This window comes from Callorhinus ursinus, unplaced genomic scaffold (assembly GCF_003265705.2).
Source record: "Callorhinus ursinus isolate GAN/ISIS: 27379988/994484 unplaced genomic scaffold, GSC_fseal_2.0 scaffold2, whole genome shotgun sequence".
In the NCBI taxonomy this organism is placed as follows: domain Eukaryota; kingdom Metazoa; phylum Chordata; class Mammalia; order Carnivora; family Otariidae; genus Callorhinus; species Callorhinus ursinus.
Genome location: NW_027397064.1, coordinates 7,712,179 through 7,731,349, shown reverse-complemented (window position 1 = coordinate 7,731,349; position 19,171 = coordinate 7,712,179). Strand labels below are relative to the sequence as shown.

At 43.0% G+C, this 19,171-nt stretch overlaps 1 long non-coding RNA gene across 1 annotated transcript in view; it reads right to left on the bottom strand.

Annotated features, from left to right (window-relative positions):
* LOC112837782 (uncharacterized) overlaps positions 1 to 19,097 on the bottom strand; it is a 31,691-nt gene extending 12,594 nt beyond the window's left edge. The window contains exons 1-2 of the long non-coding RNA XR_003211817.2: positions 18,832 to 19,097; positions 876 to 970 (exon numbers count right to left, since the gene is read on the bottom strand). This is a non-coding gene — a long non-coding RNA (uncharacterized lncRNA). The remainder of the gene's footprint in view (positions 1 to 875; positions 971 to 18,831) is intronic.
* Positions 19,098 to 19,171: the final 74 nt, after the last annotated feature.

Below are 19,171 nucleotides of genomic sequence, written 5' to 3'. Positions count from 1 at the left end.
GATCTCCGAGTGCCGCTTGGTTCTTCCATGGGGCCATCCAGTCCAGGTTCCGTAACAAGCCTACTTCCCCCCTGGATGTCAACTTTCTCTAATTGCCGACAGCAAAATAGTTGCTGTGCGTAAACATCTTTTCCTTTGTTCAGTCCAGGACCATGGCTCATCTGCTCCCTTTTCCTTACAAAAACTCCATTTTGGGGATTAGAAGGGTGTATTCCTGGCTTGAAATTTATTTTGCTTCAGGGCATTTTGTTTATTTTATTTTATTTTATTTTTTGTTTTTAAAGATTTTTATGATATTTATTTGTCAGAGAGAGTGTGAGAGAGAGAGAGACTGAGCAAGCAGGGGGAGTGGGAGAGGGAGAAGCAGGCTTCCCGGCTGTGCAAGGAGCCCAATGCGGGACCCGATCCCAGGACCCTGGATCATGACCTGAGCCAAAGGCAGATGCTTAACCAACTGAACCACCCACGCATCCCAGCCTCAGGGCATTTTAAATAACACCACAGATCAGCGGTAGATACTCCATGTTTTGTTTAAATTTAACAGAAAACCCAGAGGCCTGAGAGGATCCAAAAGGATGAGATTTGCAGGGAGCTCTTCATGAACTGGGGGGAAGGGGAAAAGAAAGAAAGTCTCAGCACGAAGGTCTGAGGTTCAGAATTTAAATGACATCTATGAACAGGGACGGGCCAGAGCAAAGTTGTCAAACACATCGTCTTTGGAGCCCAACCTGTTCCCAGTTCAGTGGTGCATCTTTCCACTCTCACTGTTCCCTCCAGGTGCCTTCTTGCCCATCAAGCCTCTGACATCGACTGGTCCTCTGATCATTTCCAAGTGGGTTCCGCCCCCCCCCCCCACCGCCGCCGCCCCGCACCACCTTGACTGCTGGAAATGACATTCTTCATCCTCGGGGCAAATTGCCCACCTCCTGGGTCTCCAGTGTCTTAGTGACCATTATTCCTGGTCGCCAGGCTAGAACAGATAGGCATTTCAAAGGTAAGCTTCAGATCATGTCACCCCCGCTTCCACATGAAGTGCCCACACCCCTCTTCACCCCCAACGCAGCCTCAGCTTCCACCACTTCGTCCTCTGCCTCTGCAGTCCTGGGCTCCATCTGGACAAACTCCTTTTCTTCCTCACACCAGTCTCTGAACGTGGCTTCATATTTTTTACTTCTGTGACTTTTGTCATACTATTCCCTTTTTCTGGGATACTTTTCTCCCCATCTTTTCCTGGCAGTCCTCTCCATAACTCAAGGGCACCTGGATCCTATTCTGCCACTCAGTAAGGATATTCTTTTTTTTTTTTTTAAGATTTTATTTATTTGAGGGAGAGAGGGAGGGAAGGAGCACAAGCAGGGGGAGCAGGCAGAGGGAGAGGGGGAGGGAGAAGCAGGCTCCGTGCTGAGCAGGGAGCCTGACGTGGGGCTCTATCCCAAGACCCTGAGATCATGACCTGAGCCAAAGGTAGACCCTTAACTGACTGAACCACCCAGGCATCCCTCAGAAAGGGTATTCTTGAGACCCCTTGAACTAACCCATCGCCTAGTCTATGGCCTCTCACTGCATTTATCACATTCTAGCTTGTGGGATGACCATTCATCTCCTGTTTCAAGTTCCCCACTAGAATTTTCTCTAAGGGACCAGGTCTGTCTTGCTTCTCTTTGCAGAGCAGTGCAGGGAAGTGGTTATGATCATGGGCTCTGGAGCCAGGTTGCCTGGGCTTGAGGTGTGGTTCTGTCATTCACTAACTGTGTGACCTTGGGCATTTTACTTAACATTTCTGGTTTCAATTTTCTGAGTAAATGGGAATAATAACAGCACCTGCCTCATTGGATTGTGAGGATTAAATAAAATAATATACGCAGAGAAACCAGAACAGCGTGTTGCACAGCATAGCTACTTCCAGGATTGGCTATCATCACCATCATTGTCTCACTCTGATTCATTCAACAAAATACTCACACTGTGCTATTACATGCAGACACTGTTCTAGGCAGTGGGATTACAGTGATGGGCCAGGTCAGGTCTCTTCTCTTGTGAGGTACATGTTGGGGAAGGTCAGAAAGGATGCAAACAGACAAGTGGACAGATAGGTGGCCTAACTTCAGAGAGTGATAAAGGCAGATAAGTGATAATTGAAAAGATGACATGATAGAGACTTGGAGGCTTTGGGATGTATTTTTGATCACTGTTAAATGATACAACTGTAGATGTCTTGCATATTCGCAGTGCTCAAAAATGTTTGGGAAAGATGAATAGATGAATAAACACTGAATTATAGTATTTCCCAGGGGCTGTGTCTATTCTCATCAATACTAGAATCTTGAGAAGCTCTTATGATTCAATGGATTGTAGGCATGACAGAAGGTGGGTGTGAAAAAGATTCTGAGACAAGGGCCTGTTCTCTCTCTCCCTCCTCCCATTTCATACACTGTAGCTCCCTTGATCTCAGTCTGATCTAGTCTAATTTATGATGAGGTGGTCCTCAAGTTTAGACCCTTGGCTCTGGCTGAGTCACAGCTCCAGCCAACTGGCTTAGATCTCACAGTTGGGGAGCTAGGGGTGGTAAGGTGCTGCTCTGTGAGTTGTGGAAGGGTCATGGCCAGAGAGTAGCCCTTCTTATTTATTTACTTAGTTCAACAGAGCATGGTAAGGATGTGTTCCTGGAAATCAGGGCGAACATTATGTAGAATGGATAGAACCAGCCTCCTTCCCCAATTGTGTAGCATACTTTCAACCATCGGCAACTGAATGCAGATGGGTTTCTCAGTTTCTGAGAGAGCAGAGAGCTGAGGGAAAAAGACACAGGGCAGGGCATTTTGATATCGGATGAATGTATCAAGAGCATGAAATGCTCTGGGAGCATTGGCGGCATGTCAGATAGGGAACATCAGATAGAGCACCCAGGGGTGAAGGAGGCCAAGGCCAGGAAAGAGCAGGTGTGCAAGGAAGGGGGAGATAAAGGAGCAGCTGAGGCAAGCTTAGTTTTTGTCACATCTGGCTTAAGGTTGCCCATGCTGTGAATGCAAGCCCTGAAGTCCCTGTGCTTAGAAGCTCTGTGTGAGCCTCGTACTGAGACTAAAAACAATTCTATATCTTTTACAGTTCTGAAGTAGTTCTTCACACAGTGGGAAAACCATATTTATTTGTGAATCCTGATGCCACATTATCTGTTCCAAACTGTCTTCCAGTCCATTCTGGGTACAGCAAGGCTAATATGCAGCTGGTATTCCTAGTTTGGCCATACAGGATATTAAAATGCTGACACATTTGGATTGCTGACACTTTGGGGGAAGATGGTGGAGTAGGAGGGCCCTAAACTCACCCCATCCATGGATAAAACTAGGTAACATCCACATCCATATAAATAACCCAGAAAACACCCCGAGGACTGGCAGAACAGACTCTCCACAGCTCAGTGTAGAGAGGAGTCTACATCAACGAGGGTAGAAAGTGTGGAGATGCAGTTGGGAGCAAAATGGATCCTCACATCAAGCACCACAGGCATAGGGAACCCGCATGGGGAAGACAAATCCCCACAACATTTGGCTCTGAAAACCAGAGGGGCATAATTTCACAAATTTTCACAATCAGTGGGGCTTAACACCTGGAACTTCAAAAATCAGCAGGCCCTGCTCTGGGGGACCTGGAAGAAGAAAGGAAACTGAGTCCCTGTCCTTAAAGAGACAAGACAACAAATAGCTCCACAGAGATACAGCATAGAAGCAGCAGTTTGAAAAACACCTGGGCTATACAGGAGGGAGACTTGTTTACTAATCTCAGAGCATGTGCTGGATGGGCAGGGATCATTGGAAACAAAGGAGCTGGCTGGCAGCATTTCCCTCCCTTGCTGCACAGCCAAGATACATGGACACCAGCAGGAACCAGTGTAGTGGCAACGCTTGCTACCTAACTTGCTAAGAGCACACCCCACCCCTTTGTTCTCCTGCAGACATGCCCCCTCCACCCAGGCCTCGGCTCTAGGTCCTCTCCCACAGCAGACCCTCATAAACGTGCTAACACTGCAAGCCCTGCCTTCTGCATTTTCTGGGGACTTGTCCCCTTCAATAAGTCCTTGCCTGGAGCTGGTCCAGTGTGGTGCCACAAGCCTGGCGGTGTGCAAGCAGTCCTGACAGGGGACAGCACCATTCCAAAGTTACTCTTACCCTGGGCAGAGGGGAAGGTAAACATACACACACCAGTCTGACTGCAGCAATGGGCTGGGGGCAGATATTTGGTCTGACTATAGGCCCTGCCTACCAGCAAAAGTTTTTCAGGGTACAACACAAAGAAAGCATCCTGCAGTTCAGTGCTACTGCATCTTTGATAAACACCCGGTCTGACTCAACTCAAGTCTCAGGTGGCCCCAGACTGGCCCACTAAGAACACAGGCATCAAACCTTGCCCACAACAGGCAAAGAGAGCCATTGCAAATGAATGGACTGAAGGCAAAAGCAATTCAGCCACAATAGTAGGGTGCACGAAACACAAAGGAGACACCCCTCAAGTGCCAAGTTCTGATGAACAGAACAGAGGGCACCATAGGAACTCTTCCTCATAAAGTCACTACTTTCAACAGCTGGTGATGCAGCTGACCTTCCTAATACATAGAACCAGACACAGAGAGTTAGACAAGATGAAGAGACAGAGGACTGTGTCCCAAACAAAAGACCAGGACAAAATCACAGCAAAAGAGTTAAATGAGAAGGAGATATGTAATATGCCTGATAGAGAATTTAAAGTAGTGATCATAAAGATGCTCACTGGACTTGAGAAAAGAGTGGAAGGCTTCAGTAAGACCCTTAACAAAGAGACAGAAAACGTAGTAAAGGACCAATCAGAAATGAAGAGCTCAATAACTGAAATGAAAAATATGCTAGATGAAATAAATAGTAAACTACAGGAAGCAGAAGAATGGACCAGTGACCTGGAGGACAGAGTAGTGGAAAGCAATCCAACTGAGCAGGTGAGAGAAGAAAAGTAATACAAAATGAAAATAGTTTTACGGAATTCAGTGACACCATCACACGTAATAACATTCACATTATAGGGACCCAGAAGGAGAAGAGAGAGAAAAGGGGGTGGAAAATTTATTTGAAGAAATAATAGTTGAAAACTTCCTGAATCTGGGGAAGGAAACAGAAATCCAGATCCAGAAGGCACAGAGGGCCCCCAACAAAATCAACCCAAGGAGGTCCACACTAAGACACATAGTAATTAAAATGGCAAAAAGTAGTGACAAAAAGACAATTTTAAAAGCAGTGAGAGAAAAGAAGATGGCATATAGAAGGGAAACTCCATAAGGCTATCAGCTGATTTTTCAGCAGAAACTTTACAGACAGAAGGGAGTGGCATGATTCAAAGTGCTAAAAGGAAAAAAATCTGCAGCCAAGAATACTCTATCCAGCAAGGCTATCATTCAGAATAGAAGGAGGGATAAAGAGCTTCCCAGACAAACAAAAGTTAAAGGAATTCATGACCACTAAACCAGCCCCACAAGAAATGTTAAAGGAGACTCTGAGTGGAAAGGAAAGACCCTAAACAGGAGTAAGAAAAATGAGAAGTGCAAAAGCAGTAAAATTAAGTGTACCTACAAATACCAGTCAATGGATTCACAAAATAGAAGGATGTAAATTATGACACCATATACCTAAAACGTGGGGGTTGGGGGAGAGGACTAAAGAATGGGTTCAAACTTAAGTGACCATCAACTTAATATAGACTGCTATATGCATAAGATGTTATATACAAACCTAGTGGTAACCACAAATCAAAAACCAGTAGTAGATATGCAAAAAATAAAGAGAAAGGAATCTCAGCAAACTGAGAGAAGAGAGCAAGAGAAGAAAGGAACAGAAAAGGGGTGCGTGGGTGGCTCAGTCAATTAAGTGTCTGCCTTCAGCTCAGGCCATGATCCCAGGGTCCTGTGATAGAGCCCCTCATCGTGTACCCTGCTCAGTGGGGAGTCTGCTTCTCCCTCTGCCTCTGCCCCTCCCTACCACCCCCCCCCGCTCACTCTCTCTCTCTCTCAAATAAATAAAATCTTCAAAAACAGAGAGAAAGGAACAGAGAAGAACTACAAAATAACCATAAAACAAGTATCAAAAAATGGCAATAAGTACATACCTATTAATAATTACTTTGAATGTAAATGGACTAAACACTACAATCAAAAGACATAGGATGACAGAGTAGGGATTCAAAAACAAGACTCATCTATATGCTGCCTATAAGTGACTCATTTCTTACCTAAAGACACATTCAGATTGAAAGTGAAGGGATAGAAAGGCATTTATCATGCAAATTGATGTGAAAAGGAAGCCAGGGTAACAATACTTATATTGGACAAAATAGATTTTAAAACAGACTGTACAAGAAACAAAGAAGGACACTATATAATCAAAAAGGGAACAATCCAACAAGAAGATATAATGATATAAATATCTGCACCTAACATGGGAGCACCCAAATATATAAAGCAGCTAAACACAAACATAAAGGAAGCAATCAATAGTAATAGAATAATAGTAGGAGACTTCAACACTCCACTTACATAAATAGATCATCCAAACAGAGAGTCAACAAGAAAACAGTGGCTTTGAATGACACATTGGACTAGATGGATCTAACAGATATATTCAAAACATTCCATCCTAAAACAGCAGAATGCATATTCACACATTCTTCTCAAGTGCACATGAAACATTATCCAGAGTAGATCACATAATTAGGCCACAAAACCAGTCTCAACAATTCAAAAAGATCAAAGTCATACCATGCATCTTTCCCAACCACAGTGCTATGAAACTAGAAAACAACCACAAGAAAAAAATCTGGAAAAAACACACAAATACAGAGCCCAGAAATGGACCCTCAACTCTATGGTCAACTTATTTTTGACAAAGCAGGAAAGAATGTCCAATGGCAAAAAGACAGTCTCTTCAACAAATGGTGTTGGGAAAATTGGACAGCCACATGCAGAAGAATGAAACTGGACCATTTCCTTACACCTCACACAAAAATAGACTCCAAATGGTTGAAGGACCTAAACGTGAGACAGGAGTCCATCCAAATCCTAAAGGAGAACACAGGTAGCAACCTTTTCGACCTTAGCCGCAGCAACTTCTTCCTAGAAACATCGCCAAAGGCACGGGAAGCCAGGGCAAAAATGAACTACTGGGATTTCATCAAGATAAAAAGCTTTTGCACAGCAAAAGAAACAGTCCACAAAACCAAAAGACAACCGACAGAATGGGAGAAAATATTTGCAAACGACATATCAGATAAAGGGCTAGTATCCAAAATCTATAAAGAACTTATCAAACTCAACACCCAAAGAACAAATAATCCAATCAAGAAATGGGCAGAAGACATGAACAGACATTTCTCCAAAGAAGACATCCAAATGGCCAACAGGCACATGAAAAAGTGCTCAACATCACTCGGCATCAGGGAAATCCAAATCAAAACCTCAATGAGATACCACCTCACACCCGTCAGAATGGCTAAAATTAACAAGTCAGGGAACGACAGATGTTGGCGGGGATGTGGAGAAAGGGGAACCCTCCTACACTGTTGGTGGGAATGCAAGCTGGTGCAACCCCTCTGGAAAACAGTATGGAGGTTCCTCAAACAGTTGAAATTAGAGCTACCGTTCGATCCAGCAATTGCACTACTGGGTATTTACCACAAAGATACAAATGTAGGGACCCGAAGGGGTACGTGTACCCCAATGTTTATAGCAGCAATGTCCACAATAGCCAAACTGTGGAAAGAACCAAGATGCCCATCGACAGATGAATGGATAAAGAAGATGTGGTATATATACACAATGGAATATTATGCAGCCATCAAAAGGAATGAGATCTTGCCATTTGCAACGACGTGGATGGAACTGGAGGGTGTTATGCTGAGTGAAATAAGTCAATCAGAGAAAGACATGTATCACATGACCTCACTGATATGAGGAATTCTTAATCTCAGGAAACAAACTGAGTGTTACTGGAGTGGTTGGGGGTGGGAGGGATGAGATGGCTGGGTGATAGACATTGGGGAGGGTATGTGCTACGGTGAGCGCTGTGAATTGTGCAAGACTGTTGAACCACAGATCTGTACTTCTGAAACAAATAACGCAACATATTATAAGAAAAAAGGAAAAGAAGAAGATAACAGGAGAGGAAGAAAAGGGGAGTATGTCAGAGGGGGAGACGAACCATGAGAGATGATGGACTCTGAAAAACAAACTGAGGGTTCTAGAGGGTAGGGGGTTGGGGGGATGGGTTAGCCTGGTGATGGGTATTGAGGAGGGCACGTTCTGCATGGAGCACTGGGTGTTATGAACAAACAATGAATCATGGAACACTGCATCAAAAACTAATGATGTAATATATGGTGATTAACATAACAATAAAAAAATTAAAAAAAAAACACACAAATACATGGAAGTTAAATGACATGCTACTAAACAATGAATGGGTCAACCAAGAAATAGAAGAAGAAATTAAAAAAAACAAAACAAAACACGGAGACAATAGAAAATGAAAACACAATGGTCCAAAATCTTTGGGATGCAGCAAAAGCTGTTCTAAGAAGGAAGTTTATAGCAATATAGGCCTACCTCAGGAAACAAGAAAAATTTCAAGTAAAAACCTAACCTTATACCCAAAGGAGCTAGAAAAAGAACAGAACCCAAAACCAGTAGAAGGAAAGAAATAATAAAGATTGAGCAGAAATAAAATAGAAACTAAAAAAATCAATAGAACAGATCGGTCAACCCAGGAGCTGGTTCTTTGAAAAGATCAATGAAATGGATAAACCTTTAGACTCATTTAAAAAGAGAGAGAGAGAGTGAGCGGACTCAAACAAAATCAGAAATAAAAGAGGAGAAGTAACAACCAACACCACAGAAATACAAAGGCTAAAATGAGAATATTATGAAAAATTCCATACCAACAAATTGGACAACCTAGAAGAAATAGATAAATTCCTAGAAATATATAACATCCCAAAACTGAACCAGGAGGAAATAGAAAATGTGAACAAACCAATTATCAGCAATGAAATTGAATCAGTATTCAAAAAACTCCCAACAAACAAAAGTCCAGGACCAGATGGCTTCACAGGTGAATTCTACCATACATTTGAAGAAGAGTTAATACCTATTCTTCTCAAACTACCCCAGAAAATAAAAGAGGAAGGAAAGTTTCTAAATTCATTCTATGAGGCCAACATTACCTTGACACCCCAAACCAGATAAAGACACTTCAAAAAAAAAGAGAACTATAGGCCGATATTTCTGATGAATAGAGATGTGAAAATCCTCAACAAAATATTAGCAAAATGGATGAAGGACCTAAATGTGAGACCTGAAAACATAAAATTTCTAAAAGAGAGCACAGGCAGAAATTTCTCTGACATTGGATGTAGCAACATTTTTCTAGATCTGTCTCCTGAGGCGAGGGAAACAGAAGTAAAAATAAACTATTGGGACTACATTAAAATAAAAAGCTTCTGCACAGCAAAGGAAGCAACAAACAAATCTAAAAAACAACCTACTGAATGGGAGAAGACATTTGCCAATGACATATCCAATAAAGGGTTAGTATTCAGAACATATAAAGAACTTATACAACTCAACACACACACACACACACACACACACACACACACACACACACAAACAAATAATCCAGTGAAAAATGGGCAGAAGACACGAACAGATATTTCTCCAAAGAAGACATTCAGAGGGCCAACAGACACATGAAGCGATGGTCAATGTCACTCATCACCAGGAAATGCAAATCAAAACTGCAATGAGATATCACTTCACACCTGTCAGAATGGCTAAAATAAAAAACACAAGAAACAACAAGCGTTGGCCAGGATGTGCATTGTTGGTGGGAATGCAAACTGGTGCAGCCACTGTGGAAAACAGTATGGGGGTTCCTCAAAAAGTTAAAAATAGAAAACTACCTTATGATCCAGTAATTGCACTACTGGGTACTTACCCAAAGAATATGAAAATAGTAATCCAAAGGTATACGTGCCCCCCATGTTTATGGCAGCATTATTTACAATAGCCAAATTATGAAAGCAACCCATCAACTGATGGCTGGATAAAGAAGATGTGGTATATAGATATACAATGGAATATAACTCAGCCATAAAAAAGAATGACATCTTGCCATTTGCAACAACATGGATGGATCTAGAGTGTACAATGCTAAGCAAAATAAGCCAGTCAGAGAAAAACAAACACCATATGATTTCACTCATATGTGGAATTTAAGAAACAAACAAAATAAGAAAGAGACAAACAAAAAAACCAGACTCTTAACTATAGAGAACAAACTGATGGCCACCAGAGGGGAGATAGTGGGGGGATGGATGAAATAGGTGAAGGGGATTAAGAAGACACGTATCATGATGAATACTGAGTAACGTAAAGAATTGCTGAATCACTGTATTGCACACCTGAAAATGATATAAGACTGTATGTTAAATGTATGTATGTAATTAAAATTTTAAAAAATTTAAAAATGTTGACATTTCTATCATGGTTGGTAAATAGGAAAATAACTGCTTTCTGGCTGATACCCTTGCTTTACAGATATGAAATGTTTTGACACCTACGAATGCTGCACAAGTTAGCTATTATTCTGTATTATGCATTTAGACATTTATAGGTATTGAGTTAAACCATTTGCTACAAATCCACAATTTTTGAGTGTCTGTTATGTGTAAATGATCAGATAAAGTCTGCATGCTGGGCTAGACAGGGTGTAGGAGATACCCATGAGCCCCCACGCTGATACACTTCACTCCACAAAAGCCCAGATGCTTGCATGCCTCAGTCTCCCATTTCCCTTTGTGAGGAGAAACAGGAAGAGGGAAGACCAAAGGAAATACCATAATAACCAAGCCCAGACAAGCTCTCCTCTGCACCCACTCCTTCCAGGACCAAGCAGAGCCCTAGTCCTGCAGAGCCACGTAGCAGCAGCTCAGGGAGCAGGTGCTGTGTGGTTCTCCTAGATCTTGAGGCCTCGGGGTGTCTGAGTGAGTGGAAGAATAAAGCCATCAAAGGAGTTAACCCGTGGTAGAGGGCACTAGGACTGATTTCTCAGGGTCTGAGTGAGGACCAAAGCTTTGGTGGGGGGTGGGGTAGGCTGCGTGGCAGAGCCTTGGTAATGGGTGGCAGTGTCTACAGGGTGGTGGCACCCGTAATGGCAGCAGAAAATGGGCCAGCATGACTCAAGAAGAGCTTCCTAATATCTAGGGCTTTGGGAACAAAATTCTGTCTTAAGTCTTGGATGCTTTCAGAATGACATAAAATAAAGGCAGTGGATGGAATTAATTTTTAAAAGGTAAAGGAAAAAAATGCTAAAGTTCTCTTTTTTTCCTTTTACTAACCCCTCGAGGGCTTGTTTTATTCCTTCTCAATGCCTTTTAGAGAACAGGATCTCCTTGTTGAACAGAGGCCCATATTCTGGGGACTGATGGGTGTTGGCTTTTAACCTGTTCACCACTGGGATGATGAAGTGGCCTTTCCTTCACTCTTGCTGTGAACATGCATTGATGTCGTTCATTTCAGCATGTGGGTGGTTGAAGCAAGTATCACCCCCCCTTGTTCCTGGTCTCTATCTGCTGGTGGGGGTGCGGGCAGTGGGAGATGACCATGTAGAAACTGTCTCTGATTTCCAGTCATCTACACTCTGAAGACCAACAGGACGACTTTTCCTCAACCCTTTCTCCTCCTCTGCACACTGACCTCTTCCTGACCATCCCTGGGGCCTACCCATGTCCATTCTCATGGGCCTTAATTGAAAACTTATTCCAGGCTCAAGTTCAAACTGTTAAGGGATCACTGTTGGGGGTGTTAGCATTTTAAAAGTTTTAACTTGTCAGAGAATCTGAGGCTTGAACAAGATGTTGGAGATTATCTGAGCCAGGGGTCAGCAAATTGGGCTAAATCTACCTTGATGCCCAGTTTTGGAAATTTAAGTTTTATTGGACTATAATGCCCATGCATTTATACATTTTTTTTTTGTGCTACAAAATGGCAACAATGGCAGAGTTGAGCAGTTGTGACAGAGACCACATGACTCACAAAGCCAAAGATATTTACTATTTACTCCTTTACAGATAAAGCTTGCTAACACCTGATCCAACCGAGCCCTGTTGACCTCCCTTACATTTGACCAATTCTTGAACATCTTCTGTGACAGCTCACTTCCTAATACTCACCAGCTCTTTAATTCTAGAAGGTTCCTTCTTATGTTAAGCTGCATTAGCTTTCTTGATTTTCTTTTTTCTACTACTTAACTGGAAAACTAAAAAGTGAGATAACCCCAAAGAGCTAACTTCTAATGGTAGAATTACAAACACCTTTACAGATAGTTGGAAGTGAGGAAAAAAGGGGGCTTTAGAAGTAATTATCTTTCAAACTGCATGACATAGGTATTTGCCTCTTTTCTGTCCAACTGCAAGATCCACCCTTGAAAATTTGGGGATTCAGTCTCGTAAGCTGAATCAAATCAGTTTTTGGTGGTGAAATAAAAACATAGGATGCCCAGTTACATCTGAATTTCAGATAAACAATGCATACTTTTTTACTGTAATTTTGCCCCAAATGTTGCATGGGATATGCTTATCCCAAATAACTATTTGCTTTTTAACTGAAATTCAAATTTAACAGAGCATCCTGTGTTATTATTTACTAAATCTGGCAACCCCATCCCTGAGCCCCATATTTTCTCCCCTCCTGATACTGAATTGAGTGCCCATAACCTGTGTTCCCAGAGTGACTTGTGCATCCATCTTCAACCACCCCCTTACTGAATTGTAAACTCTTTGAGGACAGAGATTATGGCCAGCTCCCCACTGAATCCCCAGTGCATTAGACATGGTCAGACATGTGGTAGACTTCCGCATTTGCTGAATGATTCATGCCTAATTCCCGTTCCTCCCTCTCCCCATTCCCTGCCCCAGGTAGGAAGCCACCCTGAGATCCAACTGAAAACCCAAGTATCTCTAACCTGAACCCCCAAATCCTGGTGTTGGAGAGGGAATGCCTGAATTGGGTCCCAGCAGCACTCCTGGTGTCAAGCTGGTGTCCATGATGGATCTTCAGAACCAGGGGAACCAGGGTAGGTAGCAGGGGTGAGATGAAGAGCCAGGATCAGGAAGAGAAGGAAGGAAGTAGGTACAGACGGAAGCAGCAGGATGTTGATCTGCATGAAATCTGCAGAAGTTGTATCCCCAGCCAAGGTGATTTCATTCCCTCTATGGTGCACTTCTGTGATTGGGTGGAGCTGTTTTAGGGGACTGGCACTTGGTGGGCATGCTAAATTTTGCCTGAGGTTGGAAAAGGCAGGAACATCCTTCTGAGGCTCTGTGTCCCCCCAGGCTTTGTGGAGCCACTGGAAGACCTTGTGTAGATCTTGAATGTAGCAAATCTCTTTGGTATCCATATATATATATATATTTTTTTTTTCTTTCTTAAAGTAGGCTCCAAACCTGGTGTGGAGCCCAATGCAGGGCTTGAACTCATGACCCTGAAATCAAGACCTGAGCTGAGATCAAGAGTCGGACTCTTAACCGACTAAGCCACCCAGGCACCCCTGGTATCCATATTTGAAATGAGTAAATAAGTGAAAATAGATATTCATTTCTTTAGGGTTATTTTAATAAGAGCCAATGAAAGCAAACAATACTAGCTGACCGAAGATAAAATCTAATAATTGGCAGTCTTTTGAAAGTTGATTTCATTACCATTAGAAAGTTGGTAGAATGTGTTTGACATTTGTACTTCACAGAATATGGCTGTGGCTGAGCATTGTTTTCATTGGCTTCAAAGAAGATTTTTGTGTATGTGCCTTAGACATCTTTGTTTAAGGTATAAAAATGGATGAGGGCCCTTACTCACATTTATACTACAGGTAAAGTTATCAAGAAATCCATGCATTTCAAAGCCTGTCAGCTGTTGGTCTTAAAACAATCAGTAAGACCAAATGAATTTAAACATAACAGTACTGAAGACAGTTTAAAAGAAAAAAAAACCACATAAATTGCTTTTGCTTAGTTTGTAAAAGATCTTTTTCAGAGATTTCTCTGGATTCCTTACTGCAGCCACCCAGGATGGACAGAGGGGAAGCAGGACCCTTAATTTAAGAACAAGGTTCTGTTGAGAGGTTCAGACTGGGTCACTGATGTTCAAAGAACAGAGCATTTCTTTCTTTCTTTCTTTTGAAGATTTTATTTATTTATTTGTCAGAGAGAGAGAGTACAAGCAAGGGGAGGGTCAGGCAGAGGGAGAAGCAGCCTCCCTTGCTGAGCAGGGAGCCTGATGCGGAGGCTCAATCCCAGGACCCCGGGATCATGACCTGAACCGAAGGCAGGCGCTTAACCAACTGAGCCACCCAGGCGTCCCCCAAAGAGAGCTTTTCTGACATTTCTGTACATGGCTACACTCTGGCAAAGAGGCTAATTGATGCTCTGACCCCTGTATCTCTTTTCAATTCAGTTAAACGACTGGGTAGACCCACTATAAGAAAAGCCCCAGCCTGAGTCCCAGAGGTGTTGACATACTGAAAGGCTTTGGGCTCTCAAGGAGTTGACAACCCAGTTAGTGGAGATTAGTGGGAGTACTAGACAGGCTCCAGAGGGTTCTTTGATTTCTTGTACTCCTTCCACACCTCCCACTGCTCCCCATCAAATCTATTAGCAATTATCCTGAATCTGTCCACTGCTCTTTCTTCACTACCACCATCCTGGTCCAAGATACAGACTTCTTGCCTGGACATGGGCAGTGGCTGCCAATGGTCTTCTCACTTCTACTCTAGGTCCCTGGAGGAAGCTGAATAAGGTTTCCTAAAGACATCAGGTCCTGTTCTTTGGAATCTTTTTTTTTAATTTAATTTTATTATGTCATGTTAGTCACCGTACAATACATCATTAGTTTTGGATGTGGTGATCCACAATGCATTGTTTTCGTAAAACACCCAGTGCTCCATGCAGTACGTGCCCTCCTAATACCCATCACCGGGCTAACCCATCCCCCCAACCCCATCCCCTCTAGAACCCTCAGTGTGTTTCTCAGAGTCCATAGTCTCTCGTGGTTCGTCTCCCCCTCCGATTCCCCCCCCTTCATTTTCCCCTTCCTTCTCCTGATGTCCTCCGTGCTATTCCTTATGTGAAACCATATGATAATTGACTTTCTCTGCTTGACTTATTTCGTTTAGGATAATCTCCTCCAGTCCCATCCATGTTGGTGTAAAAGTTGGGTATTCATCCTTTCTGATGGCTGAGTAATATTCCATTGTATATATGGACCACATCTTCTTTATCTATTCGTCTGTTGAAGGGCATCTTGGCTCTTTCCACAGTTTGGCTATTGTGGACACTGCTGCTATGAACATTGGGGTGCATATGGCCCTTCTTCTCACTACATCTGTGTCTTTGGGGTAAATACCCAGGAGTGCAATTGCTGGGTCATAGGGTAGCTCTATTTTTAATTTTCTGAGGCACCTCCACACTGTTTTCCAAAGTGGCTGCACCAACTTGCATTCCCACCAACAGCGTGAGAGGGTTCCCCTTTCTCCACAACCTCTCCAACAGTTGTTGTTTCTTGCCTTGTCAATTTTTGCCATTCTAACTGGTGTAAGGTGGCATCTCAGTGTGGTTTTGATTTGAATTTCCCTGATGGCTAATGATGATCAACATTTTCTCATGTGTCTGTTAGCCATTTGCAGGTCTTCTTCAGAGAAGTGTCTTTTCATGTCTTCTGCCCATTTTTTGTCTTGATTATTTGTTTTTTGGGTGTTGAGTTTGAGAAGCTCTTTATAGAGCTTGGGTACCAGCCCTTTATCTGTAGTGCCATTTGCAAATATCTTCTCCCGTTCTGTGGGTTGCCTCTTTGTTTTGTTGACTGTTTCCTTTGCTGTGCAGAAGCTTTTTATCTTGATGAAGTCCCAAAAGTTCATTTTTGCTTTTGTATCACTAGCCTTTGGAGATGTATCTTGAAAGAAGTTGCTTTGAAATCTGTAAGTGTTACCTTATTTGGAAAATATTTGCAAATATGATTAAGTCAAGAATGCTGAGAGGAGAGATTATCCTGGGCCCTAAATGCAGTCACAAGTGTCCTTGTAAGAGAGAGGTAGAGGGAGCACACGGAGAAGAGAAGAAGGCAATGTGAAGACAGAGGTGGAGGTCGTAAGTGATGCAGCCATAAGCCAAGGAATGCCTGAGACCACCAGAAGCTGCTACAAGGCAGCTGCTTTTGGGCCCAGTGCTACTGATTTCCTTCTTCTGGCCTCCACAACCATGGGAAAATAAATTCTTATTTGTGATAAATAAATAAATAAATAAAAATACATTCAAGTTTGCATTGTATAATTTACTGTAGCAGCCCCAGGAAACAAACTTAGCCCCTCAAATCGGTTCTCTACACAGAAGTTAGACTGAACTTTTGAAGATGCAAATCAGATCATGCCAATCTCTTGTTTAAGACCTATTCATGAATTATCATCACAAGTAAAATGGGTCCAAAGTCCCAGAGAGATATTTGTTGGACAACTGGGAAATCTGAATATGGACTGGATGTTAGATGATATTGTGGAATTATTGTTAATTTTTTTAATGTAGTAATGTTAATTGTGGTTATGTAGCAGAGGTTCTCTAGTATCGGGGGATACATGTTGAAGTATTTAGGGGTGAAGTATCCTGCAAATTACTTTCAAGCTGTTCATGAAAAAAGCATGTATTTTTGGGGTAGCCTGGTTGGGTGGTCCCAGCTCAGAGTCTGTCAGTCAGATGTTGCCTGGGGCTACGGTTTGTTCCTCTCCTCATGGGCCTCTCCATGAGACTGTTCCAGTGTCCTTACAATATGGTGGCTAGCTTCCTCCAAAGCTGTTCCAAAGACAAAGGCAGAAACTGCACTGTCTTTATGACCTACCCTTAGAAGTCATGTACCAGCCACCACTTCTGCTTTATTCTATTGTTCATACAGGCCAGCCCCAGGTCACTGTGGGAGGGGCTTATTCATGGGTGTGAATACCAGGAGGTTAAGATCATTGGAATCTATATTGGATGTTGGCTACCAAATTGGGGGAAAAAAATCAAACTAAATTAAGTTTTAACCAAACTCTTTACTCTAGCTTATAAAGTCCTACATGATCTGACTCCTCTGCCATAACTTTTCAAATAATTCTTCTCCTTATCCATTCTGTTGTAAGGACACTGATCTTTCAGTTCTCTGAAATTGCCAAGTATATTCATGCCTCAGGGCCTTTGCACTACCTGTTCCTTTCATCAGCTGTGTTCTTTCTCCTCATTACCTACCTGAAGTTGGTCAAATCTTGGTTTAAATATCACCTCCTCAGAGAGATCCTGTGGTACAGACTAAATGTTTATGTCTCCCCCAAATCATATGTTGAACCTATTCTCCCAGTGTGCTGGTATTTGGAGGTGGGGGACTCTGGAAAATGATTAGGTTTTGAGAGCAAAGCCCTCATGAGTGGGATTAGTACCCTTATGAAAGAGACCCCAGAGAGCCTCCTTGTCCCTTCTGCTATGTAAAGACACAGCAAGAAGATGGCTTTCTATGAACCAGGAAGCTGGCTCTCACCAGACACTGAATCTGCTGGAGCCTTGATCTTGGACTTCCCAGCCTCCAGAACTGTGAGCAATATATTTCTCTTGTTTAGAAGCTCCCGCAGCCTGTGGTATTTTGTTATACTGGCCTGACTGGGCTAAGACATCCTCCCTCACCATTCATTCCGAAGTAGCTACCAAGTCTCTTGCTTTGACTCCACCTCTTTTTAATTCTCTACTTGGCAGTTATTTGATATATTTTGTATGTATTTGTTGCTGTGCTTATCATTTATGTTTCCCACTTATCGTATAAATTCTGTGAACGCTTTTCTGTGTTGATTATCCTTGGATCCCAGTGTCTAAAATACGGCCTGAATCATGTTGGCACCTAGTGAATATTTATTGAATGACAACTGAGGGGAGAAGTAAGTGTTCTAGCAGTAGTTTTACAGTGTTATGGGAGCCAGAGGAGAGGACGTTTTCCAGCCTCATAACCTTGACACGTTATCAGGTAATCGCTTCCTGGGCTGTCATATGGACTAGCCTGATGAACAGCCCTTTTGTGCTCTGTGACATGGTCTAACAAAGCAATCTTCTGACAGAGCCTAAAAGCACACCAGTCTTCCGGCCAACAATCATTCTTTCCTTTTTTTAAAAAAAATTTTGAAATGGTCTAAAACCCACCTCGGCTCCCCTGCTGTCAGGCACAACTGTATCCTTCACATCCTCACTGTGTACTCATAGCCCCCAATTTCCCTTGTGCACTGCCCCTTCCCCGCTGCTCAAAGACAGGGTGCAGCTCACTGCCTCTGAGTGGTCAGGGGGGCAGAAATTTCTTATGCCTTTCAGCCCACAAATACATCTCTACTACAGGAATGTCAGCTGAATTCCTAAATCCTGGTATGTTTCTGGAAATTCTGGAGAGGAGCCCTTCTATAGTCTGCCTATGGATCCACATCTTATCCATCATCTCTTATCCACATTTTTTCCCCGGGGCATTTCCTCTTGCTCAAATACACCAACATGTGTAGATGCCTATTGTTTTTGGCTAGATCCCATAGGGAGCTGGGACAAGAGACCCTTGCTGCTTAAAGTGGATCTGCGGATGGCAACATTGCGTCACCCAGGAGCTTGTTGGAACTGGAGCTTCAAAGACCTCCTGCATCAGAACCTGCATTTGAACTCAATCCCCAGCCAATTCATACAAGCATAAAAGTATGAGAAGCGCTGGTGTAAAATTACCTTGGAGTTGTCTTCATCAGGTGCAAAGGAGCTGAGGTAGTTAGACTATCTGCCAGTCATTAGTTAGGGGCCGCTGCCGGGGGGTGGTGGTGGTGGTGGTGAATTTCTTCCCAGGATGACCGGTTTACCAAATGCAGCAGGCAGGTGCATCTGGGCCTGAGGGTGGTCCTCCAGCAGAGAAAGGCAGATGATGGCTGCTGGGAGGGAAAGCATACAACCAAGGGGAATGGGAAAGAGACCCTAGTGGGTATGGGCAGCGTGCGGATCCTGCCTACCGCACCTCCCATGTGGGCAGATTGGATCCAATTTTATCACTCTCTATTTTATTCACTGTTGCCCA